Genomic DNA, 10514 nt, shown 5'->3' with positions numbered 1-10514 from the left:
CTTGAGGTCCTTCGTCTTATCACGTTGTCCCTGTCCAACAAATGAGTCATCAAGGCTGCCTGTCTAGGAAGCAAACAGAGCTCTCCTAATTCACAGGCATCCTGATCTTGCAGGTAGGCACACAAACAGGTGAGCAATTGCAATAACACATCCAAGAAGGAGCAAGGCTACCCAGGCAGGAGAGAAGCAGGACATTTTGCTCCCAGTTCCCTCTTTTCAAGGTTAGAGAAGGGACCAGCTCATTTTGTTGCAAACCACCCTCATATAAAGCATGACCCAGTTTCAATTTTTGCTCTGGGCCTCTACAATCTTTTGTTCTCTGTAGTTGTTTCTCCATTTTTATTTTTATTTAATTTTCTGATTTCCCCAGGCCATCAGCACACCCACCTCAAGAAGGTGACTGAGAGCAGCAGTGCCTTTTGCCAGCCCTGTGGTAAGCTGTGCTGAAGGGCCTGGGAGGGTCCTGCCTCAGCCTCCAAAGGCTGGGAGCGGGCTCAGTTCTTGACATCTGTTCCTTTTCGGCAGTAATCACTGGGAGAGGTCTTTGGATGTCAAGTCCCCTGTTGCTGCTTGCAGTTTTGTAATGTTCCCACACTTAGAAGCTAAGGTATCTGATTATTTTAAAGGGCATTCACACATGCAGGTCCTACGTTGTCTTTTTTACTGTGAACTTTTAGTCTAGGGGAATAATCTGTCTAAAATTGCTCTCAGCTTTTTCCCTGTGGAGCTGAAAATACTAATTGTATAATCAAGTGAAAGATGCTGTATTTTCTGCTATTGTATTTTGCTTTCCTTGGTAAAATGGCAAAATTATCTTGACTCTAGTGTCACTGTTACTGCTGAAACAACCCTAGGTTAACTCCTTTGATTTTACTTATTTATTGCCATGCCAGTTGTTTTGGGAGTCTCTTCAATCAACAGATTTTTGACACTGAATTTCTGGTCGTTTCTGTGTTGCAGTCTGTGTTTATTTCATTGGCTCTGGTTAAACTGAATGTTCAATGGTATATTCTGTTATCCACCATGTTTTCCCTAGTTGATTCCTCCCTGAGTTGTGCCCGCCTTTCCAGCTGCCCCTCAAGTTGTCTCCTGCCTTTGTTCTAGACTCTTCCTTGCCTATCAAGGCAACCCTGCCCCTTCTGCCTTGTCCATCCAGGCAACCCTGCCCTTTGTTCCAGAATGTTCCCTGCCAGTTATCCCATGGACCCATCCCCTGTTGAGCCTTCTCCCCTTCCCTTATCCTGATTCATTGTTATTCCAAAACCACACCCCGAGTGTCACCTTATTGATTGTTCCATTATATCTACCCCCTGTTTTTTGAGGCTCTATAATCCCCTGCACAGAGGTGCTCCTGTTTTTTGAGGCTCTATAACCCCCTGCACAGAGGTGCTCCAGGCTTTCTCTGTCTGTGATCCCTTCAATCTTGGTTCTTCCTGTACCCCTACAACCTCAATAAACGGGTTAGAGCTTCACCGGAAGAGTCTCCTCTGCCTTCCTCACCCAGTCCCTGTCGTGGCATCTCGGAGCGCTGCTCTAGAGCAGTGAGCTCTAAGGTTCTGCCCTTGGCACTACCCCAGCCAGGGCAGTGCCCCACACTCACTACTGCTCCAGAACACCAAAGAGCTAGCCTGGGCTCTGGCAGGCAGTGGCATTTCTGCATAGTTTACTACTGAGTGTTCTTCACTAGATGCTTTTGAAATTGCTGCTTCTATTGTTGAAGCTGTTGAGATGGGAGTTTTCTCCTTCCCAGCCAGGGTTCCCCCTCAGCTCAGGAAACTCCTAATCCCATGTCTGACATCATGGTCCATTGCCATGGCAATGTCTGAGGGCTGTGCAGCCAACAGCCTGGTTTTCTGCAGGAACTTTATATGTGAAAGGATGAAATTAGAAGGAGCATTAACACTCATGGGCTGTGCACTTAAACAAATTTATGCAGAAAAAAAGAACTGTAGAAGAATGCAAAAAGTGGAAATCCAGAAGTTATTTGGGTTTTGTGTTTAAGGTGTGGGCTTAAAGCAGAGGAAAATTCTACTTTGTGTGTATCCTAAATTCCTAGCTCTTGATCTTGTGCTGGACCTGGGCAGCATGACTTTTTCCAGCCAGCGTACTGCCAGTGCCTTGTATTCACGGATATTAAGCTGGTGATTGTCTTGGTTTGAGGTTGTTGTTGTATATGACTTTTCTGTGCTTTTCCCAAATTCAGGTAGTTGAAAAGCAAGAGAACTAGGCCCAGAAAAAGGCTTCTTGTCTATTCTCCTCTAGATGTTGTGTCCTTAATTTTCTAGCAAACAGATAAAATCCCCAGCCTCTGGAATGATTCATTCAAATTATATTGCACTTTTCCCTTCTTCAGGCTTTCTTCAGGTTCCCACTCAATTGAAAATATTCACTAATGTACTCGATTTTTAAGATAATTTTTATATGCACTTAAGCGTCCTTCTCTGAAAAGCACTCTATAAGACCGAAGGAAAAATGCTTGTGCTGAAACCTGCCCTGTTAAAACACAATTTCCTTTGTTAAACTCCACTGTTAAACTCCACTTAATTGACTGTGCTTAAATTAAACCTATTAGTCACATCTCACCCATAGCTAATTTATAGAAGGAAAGTCTTTAGTCCTATGTCATTTAGACATCCATTACAGCAGTGGATGTATTACGTATACAACCATTATGTATTACAGGTTTCTGAGTCACAATACAAATTAATATTCAGTCTTTAAAAGAATTTTAGTTTATTTTTTCATTTGTGAAGGAGTCCTTTCCTGTGGGAAGCTAAGGAAAAGGGCAAGAATACACACTCTGTACTTGTAACTCTCTCATCATGACCAATGTGATCCTATTTGACACTGATATTTGGGTGAATCTCCTGAAAATGGAATACATGACCTGATGTAAGCCAATTGCTTAAAATATGCCCAGACCTGGCAAAACTAATTTCTCCTTATATAAAAAGCCAACCTGCAAAATGTGCTTTTATCTGGTAAGGCAGACCACTGCTGCATGAATTAAATGCACAATTTCCTTGATGACAACATTTTGTTTAAGGTGGTGAATTACTCTCTGCTTTGCCAATTTATGACACTATTTCCCTCTGGGCACCCCTTTAGGCTTATCTGCTTCTGCCAAGATACGTGAATTGAGTCATCTGGTAGTAATTGAGCTGTACATCTCACCCCAATAACTGGCTGATGGTCAAGCTGACTCAGCTGCTGCTGTGTGCTATACCCCTAAGCTTGTTACATTTACCTAATTAATTCATTCCTGCTTTCAGACTTTGGAAGCTGATAAGGGGAGGTTTCCCTTAACTCAGTTCCTATTTCTTAACTTAAACATTTGATTGCATGTAATAATAATATTACATTAGTCCTTTGAACTCGTATCTATCCATGATTCAGAGGATTACAAGAAGTTAGTCCAATCTTTTAAGGAGGTTTTTGAAGTTTTGAGAGCATCTTTTATCTCAGGGACACACACTGTTGTGTTAGCCCCCTTCCTTTGTCATTTTCTGAAGGTCACCTCTAGCTTTGCAAGGCTGGAGGGAACGGCTGCAGCCACCTCAACTGCCTCCCTCAGGCCCTTGAGCTGAGCTTGCCCATGGTATCCACACTGGAGTGGCTTATTCTGCCTTTTTTTTTAAAGGAGTTCTCCAACAAAGCCCCTACAAAATAGCTATGCTGTGGAAGACAAATATATAATGTGCTTCTTGCTTATGTGCTCTTTCACTTCAGCGGACTGACAACCATCAATAAGCCCTGTACCTCTGTCCAGTCCATGGATGCCAGCAAGGTCATATTGTGTCGGCTAAGCACAAAACTTTGAATATCCCTAAATTCCTCAGATGCCTGATGAATTAACACAGACAATTGACAAAAGAGAGACCTTTTCCTCTGCCCACCAAAAGTCACTTCAAAACCTGCACCTGGTCTAATCTTTTCTCCTTAAACTAATTGCTATTTGCAGTGGCACATGGAAAAAAGCTCCCTTGCCCAATAGTGGTATTTCAGGCTACAAAGACATTTCATATTACTTGTTCATTTTGGAGACTGCCTACACATTGCAATCATTTCTCATTTTTCTTTGCCGGAACTGTGGTTCACACACACGCACACACACACACACACACACAAAAGAAAAAAAAAAAAAGAGAGAGAGATAGCAAGTGACACTGAGCTCTGAGAAAGCAGGGGAATTTTCATATTTAAACTTTCCTGAGAGAAGGACCAGAGAACATCACACTCTGCTCATCTTCTTGAATAACTGATATATACTTGCACAAACATCTGAAAGAGTTTCTAGTCTATTTGAGGCAATGTGTAAAAGTGAAACCTTTATTTATTTTTAAGTAGATTTTTCAAATTTAATTTTCTTTTGATAGACACAGTATGTGATGTTGTTAATATTTTACCAATATGCCTTGAGAAGATAGCTGATGGCTGTCACGGCCACAAAGCATCAATGCTATCAGCCTCTCTGAAGCCTGGTGTAGTATAAACTGGTAATCTGGAAAATTAGGCAGAAGAAGAAAGTACAATTTTCAAATGTGTTTGTACAGTGGCGTATTATGCTTATGAATGTTTATGCAAGCACTGTAACTTGCCATGAAGATACCAGAAAACAATTAATCTATCTTTACAATACCCTACAAAGTGTAGTTTGTGGCTGTTGTAAAACAGAATTTACCAGGCTTTCCTTACCCGAACATTTACCTTCCTTTTTTAGAGAAGCAGATCTCTTCAACAGCTTGGAGATACCAGGTCCTTGCAAGGTACACCCAAGTCCTTCCAGATGGTGTTTGGCCCTGCACCTCTCATCTCCAGGACAGAGGCTCTAATCTGCATTTGAGCTGGAACAATCACAATGTCCTTTGTGGATATATGCCAGTGTGGGACATGAAGTTCCACTTTGTGTAGAGAAGTTCAGGGTATAGTAGATTAGGGGCAACCTCTCCTCCTCTCTAATGCAGCTTTGGTGTTTTTTGACGAATTGACTTGGGTGGGGGATTGGAAATCCCTCTTCTTCTCATTTACTGTAGCTATCACACCATGGGGACATAGGGAGCCTCCTCCTGTGACCAGCCACCATTGAAATACTTAAGTAAGACAGGTCTGAGAAGACAGGTTGGCCAGAACCTTATATACAATGGTTGCACAATGGGAGTATTCACCCAGGGAGGTGGGTAGGATGCATAATTATGTCCCCAGGCAGATGCTGGAACTGTACCTCTTTCCTACATGAATAAAGTATCTGCCAGACTCAAGGTTAAAAAGCAAGCAGGATTTTTGCCTGTTTTTGAAAGACAAAAGCAGCTGCAGTTTCTAAAAGTTAAGATTCAAAGTCAGAAATCATTAGCAAAGATGGGCAGTTTCCTGAGATTTGGTTCGAGCTGGCCAAACACAAGCAGCAGGGCTTGCTTGTCAAGGTCTTTGTTCCTCACAGGCAAGTGAGCTTGGCATCATAATGCTGCAGTTTCTATATAATTCCGCTATAACTATAGTGTCGCAGCATCTACCAAACAGCCACTCAGTGCTTCCTTGCCAGCTCCCATGCTGCAGGCTGCAGGAGACACTCCTCTGCACTCGGGAGGGGGCGGCTAAGAGTGTTACCTCTTTCCTCAGGAGGAGACAGTTGGTCGAGGATGGTCAAGGAAGGAAGTAGGCAATTCAGAGCACAATTAGTCCAAAACTTTATTAGGAGCCACTAGAAGCTTCTACCCTTAGGGGTTACAGCTCCAAAAAACTTCAAGACTCTAGGAGCAGTATCTTTTATTCAGGGGTGGTACCAAAGGAGGTGTTCAACTACCCACCAATAGGGAATCAAGGGGGAGTGAACTGGGAGATAATCGACAACTAGAACAACCTTCCAGGAAACTTAGTGGGAGGGATCATTGATCCTTGACCAGTCACTCGATGCCCTTCATGGAAGTTTCCAGAGACAGGGGCAGAGAACTGAGTGACAGACAAGGCACTGGGGACGGGATTTGAGGACAGGGAAGTTTCCAGTGAAATGGGAGGAGCAGAGATTGACAATGGGGGAAGGGAGTTAACTTAGGCTACAACCACAAACAGGGAGAATCAGGAAGAAACCAAATAATGCAACACAACACTACAGGAGTGTAACTACTGGAGCATCTCATGGAGTTGATGATTATGGTTTCTTCAGTGCAGAGTTCTTCCCTGTTATATGTGCCTATTTACCTGAGGGAGAAAACAGTGATTTGTGAGAAGCAAGTTTAAGTTTGCATGCTGACTTCTGCTGCTGGCACCACACCCTCCTGAGTAAGACACTCTGCCATTGGCTCACCCAAGAGAGGCAGTGGCGTGAGGGAGCTTAACAAACCATGCCATAATCCCTTTTTCTGCGTTATGATGTCTAAAAAGTCTCTTCCAGCTCAAATTTCTCTGAATAAACATATGCACAACCAAATCCTGCTCTTCATCCTGAGTGCATGCCTCTCCCACATGAAACACTGGACACCCATCTCACGGCATCCCACCAGATTGCCTTGTCTTTACTGAGCTCTACATCTGTTATCTACCTCAGGAAAATTTAGACTGGTCAACTCTCTGAGGCCTTTTTTTACTGAGATAAGAAGGGAGAGAAGGGTAGAAAGTTTATCTGTTCAGCTTTGCTCGGGATTCCCTCCCAGACAGGATGTCCATCCCCTCTGCACATGGGAAAAATTTGAGTTTAAAAGGCTGAAGTATCCCTTGTTGTGCAGCTAGTGTCAAGGCTGACATTACATACATAATAGGGTTTATCTTGATGTTTCCTGTCGACTAATATGAGTTTTTGATGTGAAACAGATTAATCTGATTTCATTTCCCACCTTCATTACAATGGCTGTCCAGTCACCACCACAGCACTCCTGCATGGCGTCTGAAATCCTCGCTGTAGTAATTACATACAGCAGTGACTGGATTAAATTTGCTATACCTATGATTCACCTGCAGCAATGATCTTTGTCAGCATGTTCTTTTTTAGTGGATAGACTATTTGAAGCACTACTTAGGCCATTTGACCTGCAGAAAAAGAACACCTATCATCATTAAGTTACTATCAAAAAGAGAAAGCTGATAATATAAAGTTTATAGATATATCTTTGTGGATTAGGGCTTAATAGAAAAAAGCTCACAGAATTCCTCATTTGTTCCATCCCCGGTCATGCAACACACTAAGTAAAACTGTATCTTGTGGAAACTGCTGCACACAGGACGAACATAGGAGACAATTTATAAAGCTTTGGCACACAGCTCAGTTCAGTGTCTGAAAGGGAATAGGATAGGCTTAGTGGGGCTGAAGAAGCAGCAGAAAAGCTATGCAAGCTCATGCTCCACAAAGAGATGGAGAATTGATGTGTTTTAGAAGCTGGTTTTTAAATCCTGTTTGAGTATTCCTCCATGAGTGCTGGTTTTGTTCAGTGGCAATGGATCAAAAGGAAAGGTTTTTATTGACCTCACTGGGCTTCTAATGAGGGCTATAACCATAGTATATCTTTGATTACTTCTTTCCCTGCCTGAAAACTGTATTTATTAATGGTTTATTATTTCTTTTGCTCTCTGTAGGGTGGGTAGTTTGTAAATATAAATGTGAGGATTGAAATAGGTTAGTATATAATGGTGACCCCAGAGGCCCAAAGATCAATAAAGAAAAAAGAGGAGGCACTGTGAATCTTGCTACAACCTGTTTTCTGAGTGATTTATGTATCCCATGACAGCTGTGGAAAGCTAAGACAACGTTAGAAACTCTGGTTTGATAAAGTGTTTTTATGAGGAATGGCTCTCACAGTGTTTGTAAAAGATTGTCATGGCTTAAAAATGCACTGGCAGCCCAAAAAGTGGCTTTGAGTGCAAACATGAGAATCCTTCTGTTTATGACACCAATGGCTGTGCATGAGGAATAAGGCCAAAAAGCATTCAAAATAGTCATTTGATTAACAGCAGGTTAGAAATGAGATCAGATTAGAGATAAGTAGGAAGTAAACAAAGGGCAAAGACTAAAAGCAGAGGAATTCAGAGGAGGCGTCCAGCAAAAGAAATTTTATTTTAGCAGGATATCACCTTTTGGTCAGAGGGTTATCTGAGGTGAGTACAGTCACTCTGCTCTGTGGTTTTAGGCATATAACTTTCTACACAGTATGGAAATAATTTTTTACATGTTTCTTTCTAAATCTATTTCAGTGGAAAAGTATTATTCTCTGGGTTTCTTTAAAAAAGTAGGATTGAGAGCAGCAGTTTTATGTTGGAAGTTTAGTTTTGTGTCACCCAGTAGCTACATGCATCCTTCCATGGATCCTGGCTGTGTCAGACTGAAATGAGTAAGAAAACAAGACTACACAGCAGATACTGTGCAGGCAGACACCCAAAGGTCTCTATAGCATCCACAGATGTGCTGGTCTTGTCTTTCCTTCCAGCTCAGCAGCATTTCAAAATCACATGTTTCTGTCTGGTCAGTTCCCTTTGAGATACCACTTTGGAATTCCTTTAAAGTATCTCATTCAACATCAAGTTCCATACAAAAACAAAATATACTGCTTCTTGAAGGAAATAGTTTTCCACCAGGGGATTACATGACTGCTGTTATTACCTCTCCTCCTACAGCTCTTTCCCAACATCATATTTCTTGTAATGTTTTAAGGGGCCTGAAATGCTAGTTTCTACTTTGACATATTTGCAAAAAACTTGATGCTATAAATCTTTGTTCATGAATAATGAGATCTTGAGACCTAGGGAGGCACTACTATGAAAATGTCAGATAAGATCAAGGAGGTCTAGGGGACCTGATTTTGGAACATTTTTCTTCCTCTTTTAACAAGACTAAAACCAACAGAAGTTAAAATTTGATATAAACCATGAGGAGTTAGAGTAAGGCATCAACTGGTAGTAAAAAAAAAAAAAAATCTCTCTCTGGCAAAGATCTGGTGTGTAAATTGGGAGAAATCAACAGACAATTGAAACCAAACATGTTGTACATCGTTTCCACTGGGTTTTTATGACTGAACTAGCAGCACAGCTGAGTTCAGAAGTGAAAAAGCTTGGAAAACTGTTAATATCTGCCCCCTAGATTCTTTTAAAAAGACATTGTCTCATCATCACAATCTCTTATAGCATCTTTATGAAAGAATTGTTGGTGCGTTTTTGAAAGAATTACCTGGCAAAAAAAAAAAATGTTACTGCAAAATAATGTCATTACACTCACTAAAAAAGAAGGTAACTGTAAGTTCCACTAGAAAGTTATTATTGTCTACTGAACATGTTAGCAAGACACTTCTTACTGTCACTGTCATCCTGGTGCCTACAAAGCCCCAGACCTTACCTCAGACCTGCTCGAAGACTTTCTGCAGCCAGTTTCACTTGTTACCTGAATGCAAAAATCTGTATTTCAGCATTCCAGTGTGATGCTTTGCTGATGGCAGGGAACCATTGCCATCAGCCTGTTGATATCTGGCTGCCGAAGGGATGGAATGGTCTTGCCACAACGGGGCTGTGCTCTCAGAAGGAAACATCATTCTGTTAAGCAGTTGGGTTTTCTGTGTTCTTTTAACAGAATTAATGGGAATTGAATATCACCCCCTCTTTGATAGAAAGATAAATGGACCAACATCTCTTGGCCATTGTTATGTGGGAGTGAGCATACATGAGGCAGACATTTACAAATTATATTTATAAAAGTTATTACATGTAAATAATCTTTTTCGTCATAGTTCTAGACTGGTTTGTGTTGTTTCCTTCCTCTTCCTCTCAACAAGGGGTTTACTTCAAACACAGACAGCACATGTATGTCCATTTGCCTCTAGCAGTGACCCGTCTTTTTATGTAAATTAGCAGTGCTTTGAGTCGGATCTTAGAGTTACAGTTGGGGTTTTTTGCTCAAAAAAGCTTATTCCTGGAAAAGCAGTTGGTAACCAGCAATCAGGCATTCCTCTTTTTCAAACCACAGAAGCTGAGAATTGCCATAAATCAGAGGCATCAGCTTTTATCTGAAATGGCCTCTACTCTAAAAAGCCATGATACTTTATGCCAAATGTAGGCTTGTCACCATAGAGATAAGATGAATTCAAAGATTTAAGACTTGCCAGAAAATATCATGTACCATATTTAGGATAAAGCTTTGCTTGGTTAAATCAGCAGTGCATGCTGAAACTGCAAACCAGCATGTAATGTAACAAAGACTGGCCAAAAAAAGGAAAGAACTCACATTCTTTAAATAAAAACTATGTGTTTCTAACTAAGAAGAGTGTAGGTACTGAAGCTATGTTTGTCCTCAGGCCTCTTTAACAACTATGGTAACTGTATATTTTAGTGACTGAGACATGTAAGTATTTGATTTTTTTGAGGCGTTTCTTTCTTTCTCTACCTTCAAAAATAAGTGTCTTTGTTTTATTTTTATTTATCTCTTAACATATTAAAATCTATCTGGCCTTTTTCTCAGAAGCAAATGAAATCTAATCAGTTCTTTCTGATTATATATAAGGTGTTGTTTGAGATGCTTTTTTAGATGTAACAGTACCTCTGTT

General features: G+C 41.1%; 1 long non-coding RNA gene across 1 annotated transcript; it reads right to left on the bottom strand.

Moving 5' to 3' along the window:
* Window positions 1-4290: 4290 nt before the first annotated feature.
* On the bottom strand, window positions 4291-5705 carry LOC132072954 (uncharacterized). The gene is made up of 3 exons (XR_009418449.1): window positions 5605-5705; window positions 4696-4844; window positions 4291-4501 (listed from the first exon to the last, which is right to left on the bottom strand). It is a non-coding gene; the product is annotated as an uncharacterized LOC132072954 (long non-coding RNA).
* Window positions 5706-10514: the final 4809 nt, after the last annotated feature.

Source organism: Ammospiza nelsoni, chromosome 5, assembly GCF_027579445.1.
Source record: "Ammospiza nelsoni isolate bAmmNel1 chromosome 5, bAmmNel1.pri, whole genome shotgun sequence".
Lineage (NCBI taxonomy): Eukaryota > Metazoa > Chordata > Aves > Passeriformes > Passerellidae > Ammospiza > Ammospiza nelsoni.
The sequence above is the reverse complement of the archived record's forward strand: the minus strand, read 5'-3'. Positions and strand labels throughout refer to the sequence as shown.